We start from the raw sequence: 19,662 nt of genomic DNA on the forward strand, positions 1-19,662 counted from the left end.
ATGCTTTTGTGCATTAACAAAATATTTTTGTGACTGCTGTATGCAAGTATGATAATGTCATTGTATCATATACAGTAAGTTTTTAACCATGAGTGAAAAATAAATGATACATTATTATTGAATGATGCGATATTTAAATATAAAAGCAGTTGAGTGCCCTACCAGTTTTCTCTTAATATTTTGCTGGTACGAATGTTTTTCTGACTTTTAAATCACACATTTGCTAAAATGAGCTCTGCTAGATATCAGTTTGGACACAGGCACAATGTGTCTCAGTCAGATTCATAAAACAGATAGTTGAACTAGAGTTTGACTTTTGACATCAACAATCTGACTTCAATATTTCTCCACAAAAAGAGACTTCTGACTCTCATTGCTGTTTCAGTGTGATGGATAGCTTTTCAGCTGCTGACAGCAGTGAATGTAATAAATGTAATCATCCACACTGGGGGCTGAATATTTCTATTTTTTAAGTTTTCTGTCTTGTGCATTACGAATGACAAACACCTGCAGTATTACAGTCACTCCTTTCCTACACAACTGAAATACAAAAATATTATTATAAGTTGTCTATGTATTACTACTTCAGTGCTAAATAAGCTTTTAATTACCTACATTTATTTTTTTCTCTAAGAAACACTTGCAGAAACAGAGCTTAATTTGAGCTCTGTTTGACTTCTCTGATCATCTGGGTTTTCATTGTCATTGCTTCATAATAATTTAATGTCATATATAATGACATAAAACCAGGGAAAACCAAAGAAGCTGCCAATCTGAACTGATCTAAGTGTTCACGAGTACAAGCTTAGAAAAGCCTGATTTGTTTGTGCCAACAACATTCAGCATGGTCTGTAACTGGGCTAGTGTTCACTTGCTATTTCATTTTCAAATAGTCTTTCAGTGTACAGTGTAGCTGCTTAATCAGAGTGTTTTATCTACCACAATTAACAAAATGAGTGAATGTATATATTGGCAATACATAAAAAAGTATTAAAATTATGTTTACCATTTAGTTAGCTAAACATTTTACCATCCTGTCTTTTTACTCTCTTCATGTATAAGCAACTATTATTATGTTTGCAACTAAAAGTGTATAGCTGGACCACATGCCTAATTCAAAATTAGTTCTAAACTTTCATTAAATAGCTTTATAGAGAAATATCTTTTGTTAATGAAAAACTTATTTGGAAGCATATAAAGCCGCAGTTTGCATTTTCCCCAGTCTCTGAAAGCAGTGACTTATCTTACTTTACATCTAATTAAAAGTTTATGGAGATGCAATGGATTTTTGTGCAAATTAGAATTAATTAGAGTTATTAAGAAGCCATGAAAAGAAGGATTTGAGAAATAGTGAGAAATATTATTTAAACCCTAATGGAATTCAGTGAAACCCACAGGTCTATTACAGGCCCCTGATTTGCCAGGATCACTGCAGGGAATCTAACATTAATAAGCACACTGGTAATTAAATCATTTGTTACTTTGTCTGTAATGTTGTAATGTTTCACTGATACTCTGTCAGAGCTCTTTGTGCAGATCAGAGCTAATCAAAGGTAATCAATTTTCAGCATTTGAGAAATCTGTAAATGATTATACATTCATCAGATCATTTAGTGGAGTGCAAGGAAAGTGCAATGCAATTAATCTTCCTGCATGAGGAGGAATTACCACCACAGAATTCAACAGTTATAATTAATTTCATTGTCTTGCTGTGAATTTTGATTGCTTTTCTTTGGACTGTATAGTACAAATGATGATTCATTGCAAAGTATTTGCAAAGCAAACACACCAGTGTGCTATGCAAATTAAAGTAGCTGTATAACAGATAGGTTTCAAACTTCCTATTTACTCAGGGTTGTTGAGTACTAATTTGCCAAATAATTGCTTGTTAACTTTATACGCTGTTCCTCTGAATATTGAGATTGGTAACCAATATAAATAGAAAGCACATGTTGTTTAATATCTCATGGTAAGTATTCAAAATACTAGTTAGCACTTAAACTTGCACTCAACTAGAAAAAAACATAATTTGCAACATATTTTTTAAAAATCATCCATTCTACCTTCTTTAATATTTTAATTATTTTCTTTTTTTCAGTGCAAACTGTACTGAAAGACAAAAAAAGAATTTTAGTGGCTTTACCATAAACAGCTATATAAGCTTAAACCGAGCAAAACATTGATTCACCGTTATTCCTTTAACATTCATTTTCCTTCTAAAATAAATATTAAGTAGATTTTTCAGGATATTACCAAATTATAGGAGGTACTATAGACACATTTAGAAAATTAGTCCATGCCCCAAATACCAAACTGCCAAAACCAAATGTTGTGCTCAAGTTTCCCATACCAAACCAGAGCCTAGCTGAAGTCACTGGAGTGCTGAGTAGACACATACGCTGCTATAGACTCAGTTACAGAGCTGGAATCTAGTTTTAGACTTTGGTACAAAACTAGATGCTACGATCAATAAGCATGATTTGCTCATTGTTAGTAAAATGCTAACAGAGGAGAGATGTTCAAATTTGAGAAATGCCAAAATTTCATTGCAGAATTGCCAATTAATCGCAAAAGTTGAATTGGGCTCTGCAAAGGGGAATATGCGAGTAAGCATTTAGGTAGAAGTGGTAAGAATGTGTAGTTGCAGGCTATACATTTAACATGTCACTTGATTATTAAGTAATTTTAATTATACTTAAAAAACTGTAATACGTAACAGATATTGGGAATTATCAGTGGATGTCTAGTTAATCATTACTGGCGGCATTATACGTTAGATACTGCTTAACTTAATTTACAATCAGCTTAAAGTTTTCATTTAAAAGGTAAAACATTACAATCCTGTCTTATTTTGTTCTGTACAAATGAGGTCTCATAATAGTAATCATGTATATGATTATGTATGTATGTATATGCATGCATATATGATTATGTAGCATATATGTACACATATACTATTTAAAAGCCAATTCTTCCACTGCTAAATGCTGTCTTTATGACAGCATCACAAATAATACAAGACATATTTAAAAAATAAGAGAGAGAAATTTCAAAGCCAGCATGAGGATGGAATGACAGTCTCCTTTCAATATTAAATAGTAGAACTTAAACATTGTACAGCTAATTAGTGTAAGATACTAACAGAGGACAGAATGAGAGATGTTCTGATTTGAGAAGTGCCAAAATGTGGAGTTGGAAATACTGATTGTGTAAGTGCTTCTGAGGGCCCTGGAAAATTCTTAGAATGAAAGTACACAGAAGTTTAAGGCATTTGACCTCGTCTCTTCTCCGTTTCAACCTGCTTGGTCATGACTAAGTCAATAGGCTGAGACTGACTCAATGTTTACAGTCCATAGCTAAAATTACAGACATATAAATCTAAATATGAAGTAAATACGATTTTCAGAATTTAAAGCTGAACAGAAAAAGATTCTGACTACTTATAATCTGTTCTGCTAGCTCTCCACAGCCTGTAAAGGTTTTTTGCAGATTGCATATTCTCTTGTACCAATGAAAACTAAACAAAGACAAATCTTAAAATTTAGAGTACAACAACTGTGTGTTGCATGCACCTGAGGAGTCCATGCTGTTACTGGTTTAAGAAATGTTTATTTTTCATATGTAATCAGTAGTTTTGCCATCTGAAAATCAGTGAAGTGCACAACTCAAAATAGCTGGAAAACTGTTCTTGATGGATATTGGGTTTACAGTGGATCTATATCTTTTGGTGAAAGATCCCAAGACTGCAAAACGGTACTGGAAATCTTAGAAAAACAGTTCTTTTCATACAATGGAGTGCAGTTACAGTGAAAGTAATTTCTGGCATTTGAACTGATTTGGACCATCCTCACAAGAGCATTCAGCATGGACTTGTTCATCACAACTGCAGGAAGAAACTACTGAGAAGAAAACATTTATGTGCTTCTCAATGAGAATTTTCATTTGTATTTGAACAGGGGGTGAGAAGATAAGATGAATCAAGGACAATCAGCACAACATTATCCAATCCGGACTGGAGCTCCACCAACCATGGATTTCTTTAGGCCACATTTATTCCAGGATCTTCCTTCAAGGAAATCCCAGAAAGGGGTGAAAGAGGTGAAAGAGAAAGAGGTGAAATGGGGAAAAAGTAATATAAAATGAAGTGTCTCCCAAACCCACATATGCATTTTCTACATCCCTGTATGTAGGCACATGTGTTTTCACCTTCATCTGCTCATAAGAGAGAAACTGCTTCTTCATTAACATTCTTCATTTTCTCTGACTCTATAGTAGACTTCAAATAGTTAAGATCCACACACAGTGAAGAGTTTGAGAATGGTCATTTTAGTATTGCTTGAAGGACATTCCCAAAATGCACACTAACCTCTCTCTGGCCCTATTCAGTTCACTTTTCTTTGTCGTCATAACCTCTGTAACATCATGGAAACCTGCAGTCATATTCTCATTCTATGCTCCAAGCAGTTTAGCTTGTCTGAATTGCACTATGTTCACTTTTTGTAAGTAAAGTATCCCATATTTAAGTTCATTTTTTATTATTTTGCTTTTCCTTTTACTTCTTTCAATGATCTTTTATTGTCTAAAGTCTAGATTTCTGCCAAGTTTGTGAACTGCCCTTGTCAGAGTATTGCCCACAACTCTGGGTTCCTTTGTTGAAGCTGTAGAAATAAAATGAATAGTATAAAAGCTTGATGGCATCTGTGGATAGGAAACTCATTAAAAGCCTCAGCCTTCTGTTTTATTTCTAACCACATTGCCCTGTGGGATTTCAAGGTCTTGCAGGATGAAACCAGCAGGACTCATTACTTCTAAAACAATGTTTAGAGTTCTATTGGTGGTGGAATGTTCTGCCAGTCAGGTAAAAAACCTAGGCCTTTATCCTTCTTGGGACAATACCAGGCAGCTCAGAAACTGCTTGGAAAAGTCATGCCTTTGAATGCAACTGCAGGTGTTGCTCCTCAAAGCCTGTTGGTACCCTCCTATGCACCCTTCAAAGGAATAATAGAAAATTCACTTTGGGATTCAAATGAAGTCTAAGAAAAATTGAAATAATAGGAACAAACTTTTGAGACTTCCTACATTTTTCCCACGAACCTATGGACCATGACTAATACCCTGAGGGCAAAAAAACATCCTTTTTCCCTCTTACACAGGCATAGAATTCACGGTGTCAGATAAATAAGCTTCATGACCTCACCTTTAAGGCTACTATTCAATTACTTGCAAAGACTAGTCACCACAGTGAGAAAAGAGTGTGGCATTCTGATTGCTTACATTGATTAGAAATAGTTCAAAATGTACATCATAAAAGAATAGCAAAAAATTATATGAACTTTCTTCACAAGATATAAACTAAAAACATTTACCAAAAAGTAATTAGTATGAGTTTGAGTAAACTCATGGCTCACTTTTTCTGTGTAATCAGATACAATTATGAGAATATTCTTAAATATATGATAGAAACAGTAAGAACCTTGCAAGTGTGGAATTGATTTAGTCTCTTAAAGTAGTATCATAGCTTTGTCAAGTAGCATTCCTTTTACAGATTTACCAAATAACTTGTCCATAGTGTCTGAAAATTTCAACAATTTTGTACAAATGTCTAAGGCAGTAATAATCAATAAATTTTGTACACTGGCATATATACTTATTCATTAAAAAGTATAAATCTTGACTGCATACGGAAATACTATTTGAAAATCCAAGGCTGCGTTTATATAAAACAATGTGAGTTATCTAAAATGTAAAGAATTACACATGCAAAACTTGAATTACAGATGAGATTTTATGAACTCTCAAACCTGAGCAAACATGTTTTAAAGAAAAAATGTTTGAGCCACAAATTTTCTTTATAGATGATCAGATCACATAGAGATCACATTCCTGTAATTCATAAAACAGCAAGATAGGATGACACTCGCAAGGGCAGAAGAGAGTTGAGCAGCAGAATATCCTTTTAATGTCTAAGAATTAGACTCCTTTCAACAGTAATAGTAATGACAAACAGCTAGATTACCAACACAGAAATTGTAGAGATTTTCTCTTTTTGAACAAGTTTGCCAGCAATAGACTTATCACCACACCATTGAGTGCATAAGTTGCAGTATTTAAACGTGTTAGGTATAAGGAATTAGAAGGAAATATACTTTTTTTTTTCTCATCAGTTTCCAAGATGACTATGCAAAAAAACAGCAGTAAAGCATTTTTTCTTTCTGTTTTTCTTTTCTTTTTGTGAACCTGTCAACTCTGGTAGTTCTCCTATAATATCTCACTAGAGCAGATATTTGGAATTTCTAAGGCATTTTGTTTCTGTAAAAAACTTCAGAAAAAATTCAGTCTGTAAACTGCAAGATTGTTTCCTTACAATTTAGAGTTGTATACTCTTAATACAAATGGGTCTAAACGTGGCACATATTCTGTGAGGTTTATTTACTTAGAATATGAAGTTCTTTCTTTTACCCACATTTACATCAGAAATAGGAAACCATAGCATTATTTCTGGTCATAAATGAGGCGACTGAAGACTATTGGACGAAAACAAATGATGCCCTTCAAAAGAAGATACAGTTGGGAGCTTTGTGTAATTGTTTCTGCATTACTGCTCCCACAGGACCAGCTGAAGAGATTACCATCCCCAGCCAACCCCCAACTGTTTGTTGCCATCCTCTTGCCAGAGAACACTGCCTTGCCAGATCCACTGGTTAAATTATTTGTGTGATCGCTCCCTAATTTATTTCAAAGTGACTTGGGTTAGCAAAGCAGGCAAGCAAAAAAGATCTATTATTTCAATGGTTTATGCTGGCTCATTTTAATTTTAATAGCCTAGAAAGCAATCTCAGCAGCAGCTCAGCCAGGAAAACTAAGTAGATGGAAGCTACTGAAAGCAGTCTCGGTTTGGTAAACTTCAGCTTACAGAACTACAACTGAAAGGGTAAAGATGCCCACACTACACAGATTTAAACCAAGGTCAAGCAAAACATTTGGGCACCTATGTAATCTGAAGCATGTGGATCATCCTACTGTTTTAAATGTGGCTACTAATAATCTATTAGTTAAGACTATTCTTATGCTATTGGGGAAAACATAACTCATAGGATGAGGTTTATTTCATATAATTTTATATATGAAAATGAGGCATCTTGTCTGCATACATTTAAGATTGCCCTGCAGTCAACACAAGAGGTACCACCTCCAGGAGGGTAATCACCCCAGCTCTCTAAGAAAGGAGGTGTGAGCTGCACTCTGAAGATGTTCATCACAGAGGAAAGCCATCACTTGGCTTGGAATACGCATCCATCTCTTAGGCTGCTAAAGTCAGGTGAACTGAATCCTGTCCTATCCTTAATTTGTAACTCACCAAGTGGGCCTGACAACGACAACAATGTCATTTCTGGAAAAACAATCATCTTTACCAATGTCATTATAGCCTTACCACTCATTTTGGAAAAAGTTTCTGAAACATCTAAGTTGTATTTAGTAGTGTAAATTGGTATTTTGTAAATATCTTTTTTATATATATTACTGCCATCACTTTTCACTTTAGCTTCCTTTAACTCTGTAGCTTCCTTGGCTTCAAATAAACTTTTAGGTGTAATTAGCTTTTCTAACAAATGCGCACAGTTGCACAAAAAAGACACATAAATTTCTTTGGATCAGCTGCATGGATACGTGTAAACTAGCTACACAGATCTCTTTATAGATAGTGTCCTAAGAAAACGGACATTTTGAGAAATATAAAAATGAATGAACTGCCTAAAGTCCAGTAAAACACTTTTACAGTCTGAGTTTGAAATCTACCTACCACGTTTATTTAAAAATATGTTGCCTGAGAAGGTTCAAACTTTCTACAGCTCTTAGTAGTCGTTGTTCAGACTCAGTATACAAAAGTTGAAAGGTTCTCTGTCATCTTGGAAACTCCTTTCACAATTGTATATCAACCTAAAGTTGTATAGTACAATTCTCCAAAGTGCTTAAGACACGTACCAGCTCAAATTCAATAAGTTCGAGACCTGCTCTTTGCCAGTTAGTTATCAAGTATTCAGGTGAAGAGTGTGTTGAAAGCTTTTCACAATTAATGGGAAATATTATAACAACAGATTACAACTGGACAAAGATGACTTCATGAAATCATCCCTCTTTTGGCAATGTGCATTTGGCTTGAGACTTCCTAAATTATTTCTTGCACATCCTCCTACTACAGGGTAAGAGCTGTGCAGAAATGGATAAATTTGCTAACAATGGTTATTTACTCACTAGTGGTACTATCATATCCAGTGTTTGATGTAGAATGACATTTCATTGTTCCATCATAAACGTCACCAGACTAAAGAATTTGCAAATTAATTTGAGCCCAAATTCAACTATAATAACAGGGAGAGGATAAGTGATCGCAAGAGTAAAGATACAAAGCTGAAATGTTTTAGAGTCTAATTACCAAACTGTATGTCATGTGTACAGTCAGGACAATAGGATGATCCTGAATTCTGTGAATGTATTTTCCACAGAAGTTGGAATTAGATAAATGTACATGCCAAAAAACAACAACAAAAAAGTAGTGAGAATGTTGTGGTTCTGACACTTGCTCACAATTTAGAATTATTTCTCCTTCTTGACAGGCTTAAGCGTGGCTTCTTCATATTGCATTTTGATAAGAATAGCTTTTTTCCTCATTCATCAACTATTATAGTTTTAATTTAATTGACATATCAATACATGAATTCTAAAAGCTTTCTTGTGTTTTAGAAATCTGGAATCTGTGGAAGCTGGCATATGGGGGAAAACCATTAGTGAGGAACACAGTTATAATAAAAATTCACACAATACACAGAGTGTTTTAGAACATGAAACATAGATGGAGTTCAGTTGCTGAAAATATACATATCTGTGCTCCAGTCTTTCTCTAAATGGATGCTAGTTCATGCTCCAGGCTGCAAGTTTTCTGCAGTCAGCTGCAGATGTGATAGGGTTTGCTTTTACATAATCGTTTTGTCTTATCTGTAGGCATCCCTCACTTGGACAACTTGAGAGGCATTAAGGGTGTGTGCAGATGAACGAGTTACCCTCTGAACTTGTGTTTCCCATGCTCTGCAAGAATTGCCTGCAACTCACTTTTACGCTGCATTGTACCACTCAGAAAGAATACAAATATAGAGTAGATGACAAGAACAAGGTCCGTAACACCTTACCCTGCTGATAAGGTGGTTTTTATCTTTCCATAGCTAAGGTTTCCTGCTATCCCCTTCTTAAGACCATTTACTCTTACTCTGTTGTGGGTTGTTAGCTGCAAAGTGAAAAAGAAACATTTTTTCTTGCTCATAATGAGGAAAACATTTTACCAAGGTGATCAACAGGACTTGTTTTTTCATGCCTCTACAGTCCTGCAGTACAATCTTTGCCAACTAACAAATCCAATGTTATCTATATGTATATGTAGATATGGAAAGAAATTTTTTAGATAGTGATTCATTGGTTTTCCTGTACTATATTTTTTCCTTCTTTCCTAATCCTCCTTTTTCATTGTGTCAGAACTAATGTTTTATCTATTCCACCTTCACCTCTACAACTGTACAATTATAACCAAACTGCCCCTGTGCTGAGCTACACCTGCCCAGCTAATCAAGTTAAAATCACAGTTCTGTTAGAGATTACAGAGAACAAAAAGAGAGCATGTTGGAGAGTGTTAAATCATGCTGCTTAGAAGATTGATACACACAATTAAACAATTCAGGTCATAAGTTCTCATGACTATCTTGTTGACAGTAAGCTACCACACAGTAATTTATGGGAATATTTTCCACCATCTCCAACTAAGCTAGAAAAAACTGTTTCCATCCTGATGGATGGCCTTGATTATCTCCTGTCCAGACTACTGCCATGCAATATGCCTGTGTTCGAAAGAAATTAATTTTATTGATATGTTAAGCTTCAGTACATGTCTCCCTCAATACCCTGAGATGGTCAGATCTGTCCTCTGGCCCTGCACTGGTTTCTTAGAAGGCGCCACAGTCATCCACATCATCTCCATTCTCTCACTTGTTGCCTAAGTTACTACTACTTTCTCCTTATCGGAGTCATGCATTTGCAGGTTTTTTACTGCCATAGATTGCAGTGTCTCAACTCCTATAACAGAGGGAACAGCTCATGTTTGATACCTCAAAGCTAATGCTGTATATTGGTTTGAGCACTAGTGAGGCTTAAAACTTCAAGAGCGCAAAGAAAGTCTGGTTTCAAGTATTAAAAAGCCTTTCTTTTTATTCAGGACTAAAGCTACACACTTTTACGGCAGTCAGAGCCACTATACTGTAGGAATAACTTGATCTGATTCCTCGTTTCCTCCAGAAGCAGGGTAAGGCATGGTCTGGGGGAAAATAGTAATAAAACTCAAATCTGTGCTGAATTAGTTTTTATTTTTAGCAGCAACTATATATGTCTGACCAGGAATTTTAGCATTTTAGAATGTTCTCAAAAGCAGTATGTGCCTTTTTCAGTCATTTTTTGAAAGCAGAACTGAACTTCGAGTGTTTCTTCTTCTTGTCACATTTATTAATCATTAAAGTTTCTGACATGTTTTCTTATTATTGTTCAATACTAGCGTCAGTGCTAAACCATAATATAGGTATGTACATCTGTTGTTTACTCTGAGATGACTAACTACCATATATAAAAATTCATATTAAAAATAAATTATAACATACCAATGCAATAATGATTTTTAAAAGCCCTCTGCCTTTGAAATATATTGATATCTTTAAATAAGAAAAGAGATCACAGTTCCATATCCTACCATTGACACACAGAGAAATAAACAAAACTAAGTTGGAGAACAGACCTCCATAACATACGGCTCAGGGACTTCATGCAGCCCGCAAAGCGGCTTCTCTAGCATGCCAGCTATTTAACAGCAATGTGTACTGTTATAAAAAGCAGAGTGTGCATCCTGGCTGGGCTTTTAACCAACCTCTCAGCTGAAAGCAGCCGATGAAATGTGTATCTCCTGGCCACACATATGGGTGGGTGGGAGGACGTTATTTATAGTAAGAAGGGGAAGGCAAGAGGCACTGGACAGTCATGCCAAGAAGGCGAACACAGTGGTAGCAAGGGAGGGTCATCACTGTAGCACAGAAGTAAGAATGGATCCATTATTAATATAACAGATTCTAATGGCTTACATATTTATAGGGGGCATCCCTGTTTAATAATTTCATCATTACATCCATTCTTGTCTCCATAATACAACATCTGGATTGAGTCTAGCAAGCGCTTGAGGTGAATGACTGCTTCTGCCTGCATGCTACAATTTTAGACCAATAAGGAAAATATCTATGATGCAATGCAAGTGTTGCGTGCCTAAGTTTAATTTAAGATTTCAGGGCATATAAAATCCCTTGCACCCACAATTTACTAACGATTTTTCTTGTCATCTTTAGTTCTATTATTACATATTACATTTTACTGAATTATTCATTGTAATAGTTGTGGTACTTTATAAAAAATTAAAACTCTCTGGAATCATGGTAGGACTTCAAAAGGCAGATGAACTGTAAGAGCAAATATACTTTTCCCAAATGTGACTATCTCAGGGTGATAAGAGATAAGATTACCATCTCAAAGGCAGTTACCTCGACATAACAGATTACTGCTGCCAAAAGGAAAGAGCAGTATTTTTCTTTCCTCTCATACTTCTCTCCCTCTTTCTGCCACTTTTAGTGGTGGTGAGCAGTTAAATATCATGTCCCACTGGAACTGAGTCTGAGAACATGAATATACCTTGGAAGGCGGCTCCTTGGGAGTGCTCCTGAAAGTGTTCTCTGATGGAAGTCTCAGACAGCAGCTTTCTCGAAGAGAAGTTTCTCTCCCCATGGCCCTGAATGCCATAATTTCAGAAAGAACATAAAATCTGCTGGGTAAGTGAAAGAGAGCAAAAGAGAGGGACAGAGCAATGCATCTCATGTATCCTTAGTGTAAGCAGATGTAGTATGCCTTCTTCATCTGTCTTCTACAAACATTTGCAACCATATTGTCTGCTTTGGGTGTCGTGAATAAGTTCTTGTATTTATACTTGACCATAACAAATTAATTAAGTTATTCTGCACACACGATCATGGCAAATACTTAAACTGGGAGGTTGGACTCCATTAATTTCTCAGACCTCCTTTTTCAACTGCACAGGCCAGGTAAAGAGCTATCCTCAGTGAGGCCAGGAGGGACAGAACTTACCACAAAAAAATGAGCCCCCTGGTCTGCAGTAAGATATTGGGAAGCACACTTAAGCCTTGAACGTCACAAGAAACACATTGCAGTGTGAAGGGCAATGTGAAGGTACAGTATGCTCATGATTAAAATGGAAGAAAAGGAAACTGCCTCCAGTTAAATTATTTTTCTTTTAAAAAAAAGACCCCTGACTTATGAAAATAATACAAAAATGTTTCTAGATTGAGTCTGAGGTTGCTTATCATGCCATCAAAATGAGTGGTCCTTCAGGGAGAGATATGGGCAGAACACAGAATTGCTGAAATTAATCAGGAGACTGTAACTATAACTGAATGTTATATGTTCTGCATACGGCAGAAAAATAGTAAATAAGCTATTGCCATCCTTCAGCATTGAAACAAAGAGCCTACAGGGACTGAACTTGATGTTTCTCTGCCTGTGTGACTTTATATGGGTTTTTCCTGCTTGCTTTCTGGTACTTGATTGTTCCTTTGGTAGTAGTATACTAACTCACCGTCATCTTGACTGATAATGAAAGCACTGGATGAATACAAACACTTTTAAATTCCTTCTTTTTCTCTCTCTTTTTCTCTTTTTCTCTCTTTTTCTCTTTTTGCTTTTTCTCTTTTTTTCATAAAGTATTTCACGAGAACAAAAATATCATAATTATGGATACATGCATATATCCTAAAAGCTTCCTGTACAATATATAGTACTGATATTCTATTTGCATTTTAAATTGCTTGAAAAATTCTCTACAGTTAACTTGTAATACTTCATACCTTATGTGTTATTAGCCTAACACTGTTCTCTCATTTGAACTAAGACAAGTAGATACTTTCAGAGCCTGGACTGGTAAAAATAACTTCAGTGATATCAGCTGAGTGCTTTTTAGACGCACTTTTTCCAAGCAAAATTTGTGCTGATGTATCTCTAGGAAAGTAAAAATTATAAATCTGATTCAGAAGACAGGCCTATAGCGTTCAAATGTGCATAAGAGATGTTTGCCTTTTTCTCTTTTTTGCATGTATATCATAAATGTGCCTAGAAAATATTACTGATTTACATTCAGCTTGTTACTTATGTATAAAGGGTGCAGCCTCCAAAAAGGACATGTTTTCTCCAGTATAACAGTATATATTTGTTTATTTCTGCACAATGTTTGTGCCACTGCAGTTAAATTTGCAGCCCACATTTTGAGGATATACCACTCAGTCTGAAGTTATGATGATGATTTTCATATCCATGTTTTTCCCCTTCAAGCAATATGAAAAATGTTCCAGCAAAAGCATAAGAAAGCTATTTTAAGATCTTCGAAGAAAAATTAATATGTTGCGATGATGATATTTTATCTTAATCTGGCATCTCCCAGGCTTGTCTCTTTCAAGGAAGGGAGGACATCTGGGAATGAGTGAAAGCCACAATAAAATACAATCTTTTTACTGAAACTGAAATATGATGGCATAGTTGTTTCTTGACAGTTATATATTCAATGAGTAGGATTTAAGTGGTATGATAAAGGTGCGTTGTTTATTGTCACATGCAATTACATGAGCTGCACAATATTGAAATTTTACAGAGAACTGAACTGATATTTTAGAAATAAAAATATGAAATAGGACATAGCTATACTTATGGATATTCATAGCATAAAAGCAAAAAATATGCCTCCAAGTAGCTAGAGAGAATTTCAGTGAACAAGGATCCCACTGTAAATTAAGGTGTTTTCTTTGGTATGCTTCTGTTTGTCATATCTAATGCCTGGAATAAATGAAGGGAAGAAGAGATATTGGTTTGATATTTGAATTTCATATCCTCTGTCACCCAGTGTAGGACATGAGCCTGACCTCATTCACACTGGTTTTATATTTGTGCAATGCAATTAGTATGAATATAAAATATCATGTGAAATAAATTTACAATTCTGGACACCAGTATTCAGAAAAGGTAAATCCAAACTGAAAAGGAGCAAGGAGAGCCTAGTAGGATGAACAGGTGATTGGTGAGCCGATCTTGTCTAAAGAGTGTTGAAAGACCTTGCTGATTTGTCTAATCTAACAGATTGAAAGTTAATGGGAGGATAATTGCTATCAGTAAATTCTTCAGCCAGGTATCAGGAGAAAGGACGAACTATTTAAGCCATGTTGGCAAAGAGCATTTAGATATAAAGTAGCTATTAGTAAATTCAGGCTAGAAATGAAAATAAGATTTCTAACCCTTACTGAATTGAGGTTCTGGACATGCTGGGATATCACAACTGAATAAACTGAAAAATAGGAATTAGTAGTTTAAAATAGCTTATTAAATGTTTCTGGTGTGAATTTCATGCATTAGTCTTTTCTACAATGATGGAAGCTGTCATTTCAGGAGCAGTATTATTTAACATGGCTTTCAGTCCCGTATCTAGAGCTATGGATGTCAATTTGAAACACCCCTCTGTAACTTTTACAGATCATTGTCTTTCTTTATTCCAAATTTTTTAATTTAACCTTCCAAAATCAGGTTCCTGTTTTCCTTAAATGCCAACTGCTAGAATATAACACTTTTTTGGCAATCATACAGATAAGATCCATTGTCTGCATAAAATATTAGCTAATAGAATTAGCATCAGATAAAATATTCTGCTACTTAATATTGGAAAAGTGGCATCCCAATCAATAAAAACAACTGAGTTGTTACATTTCAAGCTGCATTTACATATATATGGTATCAGTTGTCTCTGCCTGTTGCCTAAGAATTAGTTATTGGTAAGGCATATTCTGAGAACATTTTTTTCCCCCCTTAGGTCTCCTCTGCAAAAGTTGCAATTTCTTCAGAAAAGGATTTTGTTGGAGCTTCAATCACACTTTCATGCTGCAAAAAGGAAAGTGGTGGAAAGAAGAAAAACATCAGCTTGAGTGACACCGTCTAAATACTGTGTGAAGAGAGACCAGAGTGAAGAACTGCTGTTAGGGGTGCACTGCCATGGCCTCTCTCTTGCGTCCTAAGGGGCAGAGAAGGGAAGAGAACCACCAGTGCAGGTCATGGAGCATGTGGCTGCAAAACTGTGTTAAATACAGTTTCTCAGTGTAGTTGTTGAAATCCTTTGCAAAGTATCTGGTCTCAACATGCCAGTGTCATTGACTGCTGATCCTTGACTGACAGAGGTAAATGAAACCACACAGATGTTATCATCAGGCCCAGTTTCTTTTTATACCTATGACTGCCCTGTTTTACCGAATCTCTGAGACAGTTGATACCATCCCTACTTCATTTTGATCTGCACTAGTTTTAAAAGTAAACTGTATGTGATTCATTATTTCTATACACAATTTTTTTCATTCACAATTTCTGTCCTTAATATTAATTGTATTCCTTGATAATATCTCCAACACAGTTAATATTAAAAATCAAGCTGCATCTATGGTATTTGCATTATTATCTTTACCTCTCCATCCCTAACTATATACTATGCCACTAGAACTCCATCAACAATTTCTCTCTTCATATCCAACATCAAGCAGAAGTCAAGAACATGGTCATTGGAGCATAGTGTCTCTTCAACATAATCAGGTGGAGAGAAAACATATTTTCATGTGAATCAAACTTTTAAAAGGAAAATCATGCATTTTCCAGAAACAGAACCAAACCCCAAATATTTGTCTCTCATCAGGAAACACATAATTAAATTATTTTGTTTTGAAATTATTTCTTTTGTTGTAAGTATTTGTTCAAACTGCTCTTGGTGTTAATTTACTATTAACAGATTGTCTTATGGAAACTATTTTATGCTCATGTCTTTCTGATTGGCTAAATGGCTCAAAAGCTTGTACGTCCCTCTGAAAAGATCTTAGTGATCTACTGTGGATATATGCTCATATACATGACTCTGCTGTATCTCAGGGGAGAGAACTGGGATGTTATATGGAAAAAAGGATTCTGTTATTACAGGAGTAGATTCAAGTAGAATGTTTCTGATTATCTTAGGTTGAAATGGGAATGCAAAAATAATCCATTCAATAGAAAATTTCAAACTGAAACCTACAGAAAATATTGATGTTCCAACTTTTTATTCTAATACTGAGTTATTTACATTTCCATTACTCTAGGAATTCAATAACATGAATCGCACAGAATCACAGAATCACAGAATCACAGAATCACAGAATCACTAAGGTTGGAAAAGACCTGTAAGATCAACCAAAAAAACACCACCATGCCCATTAAACCATGTCCCACAATGCCACATCCACACATTTCTTGAACACCTCCAGGGAGGGTGACTCCACCACTTCCCTGGGCAGTTTATTCCAGTGTGTCACCACTCTCTCTCAATAAAGAAATTTTTCCTAATATCCAGCCTGAACCTCCCCTGACGCAACTTGAGGCCATTTCCTCTTGTCTTGTCACTCATCACTTGGGAGAAGAGGTCAACACCCACCTCTCTGAAACCTCCTTTCAGGTAGTTGTAGAGAGCGATAAGGTCTCCCCTCAGCCTCCTCTTCTCCAGACTGAACAATCCCAGCTCCCTCAGCTGCTCCTCATAGGACTTGTGCTCCAGACAATGAATGCAGGAGTTGGGGTGTATATTTCTAAGTGTTTATGCAGGCTTTTTATAGCTATTCCTGGGCAGGCCTCTTGATATGTTGATGTTTTCTCACAGACTTCTTGCAGAATCTTAATAATTCTTCACTATCTGTGCTAGTGCATTATTATGCTCAGATATATGCAAGGCTCCAACCTAGCTCTGCTTTCTCTCTGCGTATGCCACCCACAGATCTATCCACCTTAGTGCCCTACTAACTTTGCAAATTCTCCCAAGTCCCTCATAAGTGTCCTGAACATGAGTCAAAGTTAATTCTTTTCCTATACCCACATTCCATTTCCACTGATGTCTCAGTCACAGAGAAGATACACAAACAGGAGCACCAGCTTCACGTTAGGAATTAAACACACAAGATTCTACCACTTTCCTATGGGAGACTTGTGAATGATGCAATAGATCTCAGCGTTGGGAGGATTTTCTTTAATAATCTACATTGTTTGTTGTTTTGTTTGATAGCTGTTAATTAAATACCCCTTTCAACCTCCATATAAATGTCTTTTCCTCTTCAGTGTTTCTGTCCCTGAATAACTGAAACAGCTACTAATTCCTTGATTTTTCTTCTAGTTCAAGTGGTGAATTCTTTCTTGCCAAAAAGGCAATCAATGCTATGGAAGGTGGTGAAAAGTGAAAAAGAAGGTTGTTCCCTACTGAAAAAGACAAGTTATTTTAAATTGCAAGGAAAACATAATTATAGATAATTACCACAGATTACATTTTCTACATACATGCACTAATTAAATCACCTATTAGATGATTATATTTTTTATAGATTTTTTACTTTCTATTTGCCATTACCTATGATAAATCAAGTACAGAATAAATGAAAAATGACAGCATCTATCAAAATTATCCTCAGAAACATTTAATTCTTGATAAACATAATAAGAAATTTCCCAAAGTATTGAGAGAGAAAAATAGTAGTCTTTTATCTACCTCCACTCAACTGTGAAGCTAACTCAATAAACACAGAAGTTTTAGTTCCAAATATATTCTATTATTTGCTACTAAAACCTTGTGGCCAATAGAATCCAGTTCATATAGTTCCCATGTCAGTCTAGGTCAGCTCTTAATCATTGTACAAAGCATGTATAAAAGGGTAAAAAATAGAGAAGAAACAATACAGTTTTTTTTAATGATGTATAGGATCACTATTAGTTATTTAAAAGATGTAAGAGCCATAACCAGAAATAATGTTTAGAGTGTATTACATACCAGACTAAATTAGGAAATATACAGGGAAAACAGTATTGCATCTTTTACAGACTTTCATGGTGTGTGCCCAGGCATGGACAAAAGATCAATGTCTCATACACTCTCCTCTCAATTTTTACTAAATCCACTGGCATATAATGGCTAAACTAAAATATTCTAAACTATCAGAGGTTTCTTGAGATAAACATTCTCCTTATATATCAACATCCCACCACAGATGCACATTTTTAGTTCTCTCCTTTGACTTGCTTGGTGATCAGCTTGGTGGTTTAAAACAATGGTACTTACTTTTGTAGGCAACTTGGGAAAGAAAAATAATTAATTCTATTCATCTAGCAACACTTTCTTCTTAAAACAACACCTCCTAAACAAAAAGAAATAACCAGCCTTCTCTTCTTCCCTTCCTTCATGACCCTCCAAAACTTCCCTAATATTATAGCTTGTTTTGATTGAAACTGTAAAATAATCAGTGTCACTCTGATACTTTGTACCTTAAGTTCCTTTCTACGTGCTGATCACAGTAGTATCTTTCAGGCTCCAGTTGGTTTTGGATTAAATCCCTAATTTCTCACTTCAGAAAGTAACAGTAATGATTTCTCCTATCTGGCTAATGACAATTTAGCACTGTCACCATGTGAGATATTGTATCCTTGTTGTCCTGTTTCTGCCAAAAATTTTATCATAATAAATGCAATAGAATAAGGGGCTTCTTTTTATGTTGGCGTACCTAACAGCTGTTTATTTTGATCATGGAATTGATTCTTCAAAGCCTCCAACTTTTTCACAAACAGCAATCTGGTTTTAATTAAAATGTTTGCAGAGAAATTTGCTATAATAATAACTGAGATTCCCGCTAAATCCTACATTTTGAATTTTTCGGTCATGACATTCACTCTGGTTCCAAGGTCTGGATCCTGAGGTACTTCGGAGTACATGTAGTGCGTCTTAGTGAAACCAGGAACAAATACGTGTATCACCAGGAGGTGGAAATTGAGAAGAAAGTTTTGCAGTCGCATTGCAAACATGACAGATCTGGTATTTCTCTTAGGAAATTGTTTCCTGCCTGCATAGTACTGAGTCCCAGAATTTGGATCCAGACACCAGTCTGTATTGTGGTATAAATTCTAGCACTCAAAAATTATATTCAATGATTTAGACATACCTGCTGGGGTAAAAACACACCGTAAGGACTGGCGATCCTGGTTCAGCTTGTACTGGCAACTCTTCCCATTTGTTGCACCTCCAATTTAGCTGGATTAGATTGTGGCAACTATATTTTCTCCCTTATTGAGCACTGGATGAAAGGAGCAGTGGCCTCCACTTAGCGGTGCCTCTGACACAAGTCTGGCATCAAGGCCACACAATCACTTTGCAGCTTCTTTTGTCCAGCAGTGGTGAGGCAAAAGGAAGGCAGCGAAGTTGCCCAGCCTGCACTAATGACAGGGAAGCCAAGGAAAAAGCATTACAGTAAACAGCAACTGTGCCTAGTTGTGGATAAACCATGGTAGTCATTGCTGGGAATAGCATCCCTAATATCTACTGCTCCATATCTCCTTCCAAGTCCTGATAACATCAGCCATTTTTGCCTCCAAAGCATCTTAAACCCAGTGTCACCTCTGTCACCTTGTATTTTGACTCAACACGTTCCTGTTTCA

This window comes from Gavia stellata, chromosome 7, assembly GCF_030936135.1.
Source record: "Gavia stellata isolate bGavSte3 chromosome 7, bGavSte3.hap2, whole genome shotgun sequence".
Lineage (NCBI taxonomy): Eukaryota > Metazoa > Chordata > Aves > Gaviiformes > Gaviidae > Gavia > Gavia stellata.